This window comes from Anneissia japonica, unplaced genomic scaffold (assembly GCF_011630105.1).
Source record: "Anneissia japonica isolate Jap-2015-1 unplaced genomic scaffold, ASM1163010v1 scaffold3036_len1753_cov179, whole genome shotgun sequence".
In the NCBI taxonomy this organism is placed as follows: Eukaryota; Metazoa; Echinodermata; class Crinoidea; order Comatulida; family Comatulidae; genus Anneissia; species Anneissia japonica.
The window spans coordinates 1-1781 of NW_022748947.1; the positions used below are offsets into that span (position 1 = coordinate 1).

At 29.9% G+C, this 1781-nt stretch overlaps 1 long non-coding RNA gene across 1 annotated transcript; it reads right to left on the minus strand.

Moving 5' to 3' along the window:
* Positions 1-34: 34 nt before the first annotated feature.
* LOC117120984 lies at positions 35-1733 on the minus strand. Its single transcript, XR_004447454.1, has 3 exons — positions 1432-1733; positions 901-979; positions 35-170 (listed from the first exon to the last, which is right to left on the minus strand). It is a non-coding gene; the product is annotated as an uncharacterized LOC117120984 (long non-coding RNA).
* Between the last annotated feature and the right edge of the window lie 48 nt (positions 1734-1781).

Below are 1781 nucleotides of genomic sequence, written 5' to 3' on the forward strand. Positions count from 1 at the left end.
ATTTTTAAAAAAATTAAAAATTCTGTTATTTTATGAGTCCACATATCATAATTATCTTTAAAATGAGTCAACTTTTAAGGAAAGGGTCAACATTATTTTAATTTATGCATAAAGTGTAGGTTTTTATGAGATGACAAGCAGAACAGTGTTGTAGGGCCTAAAGTGCACATCTGAAAAAGAAAATAACTATTATCAATAACAATTATGTATAGTTAGTCCAGTCAATCTGTGACAAAATTATACTGAACAAAGAACTAATTGCAACAGAAACCATTTTTGTGTAATCTGTTCTTAAAATATAACTCAAATTTCTATAAAATCTAATATTTATTTTTGTGTTCCATCCACCAACCCTTCCAGGCTGTAATTGATATCCAGGTGGCTGGCATGAGAGCTCTGGAATTTGAGTCTAAAAGCACAAGTCTCATCACGCTAGACATGCAAGACTATTGGTATCTTTGCAAAAATGCATGGGGTGGGTATTTGCAGTATATCATGACAATTATAGGCTGATCAACCAACCCAGAATTAAATGTCACTTACATTTTTAAATTACATCTATCTTAAATCCATTGTATTTTAATTAACAACTTTTTAGTTAACTTTCCCTTTTTTCACATTTGCATTCTTACAATGTAATCTCTTCTTAAAATATAAAATTGGAGAAAGAGAGAGAGAGAGAGAGGGGGGGGGGAGAAAGGAAATTATAAATAAATAAACAAAAAAGTTATTTGTTGGCCATCTAATAAACATTCTTTGTTTAAATTTCTTTATGTCTTTATTTTTCTACTGGAGGTGTGAAAATGCATTTAATATTTAAAGTTAGAGTATTTTTTCCCTTCACTAATTATCTGCATTAATAAATGCAAGTAAACAAACACATAAGAGCTTCCAACATACCTGCAACAGCCAACAGTTTAGCATCTTCAATGTAATCTGGGTCCAGGTCTGTCAGTGGTTCTTGTTTCTCTTTGTGCTTCTGGAAAGTAAATGTAAAAATATGACAACTTTATTCTAAAAGGGAAATAAACGTGTATAAGAGACAGAAAGGGAAATAAACAGGGGAAGAGAGTCAATAAAAAAAAAATAAAATTTTATTTGTAAATTAATTAAAATTTAAATTGTTATAATTTAGTTAATTGTTAAAATGTAAACTAAATAATTAAATAATAATCAATTAATAATAATAATAATTAATCAATTAAATAAGTAAATAATAATATTTAATATAAATTAATGTTAAATGTAATGTTGGTATTGTAGTAATACATAGAGGGTAATTACCACGGATGCTGAGAAATAGTGTTGACTATCAATTACTGAAGGGTTGTTCTTATTGGCATTATTCATGTCTTACTTTCAAGCGGTTATCAAGATCATTCTTATACACATCTAGATGTGTATAAGAGACAGGCATTATTCATGTCTTACTTTCAAGCGGTTATCAAGATCATTTTTCACAGCAGGAAATTAGTAGACAAACTCCAGGAGCTGCTTTTACCACTTCATGTGGGGACAACAAACATCATTCTTCAGTTCTCGTGTTCATCATGTAGCTTCATATGACAGGTAAGATTTGATTTCACAGTGAACAAATGATGCACTCATGATCCACATCACCTTCCATTCTCACCTGGAAGGAAAAGGAAGAAATGCACACGTAAAATTATTAGTCTTAGTATTACACTCAAGGTAACATAATATATTCATCAGTTTGTTTTATAACATGATCATTAAATTCATATATTAAAGTGATGCTGCTTCAGACACCCAAGGACCAA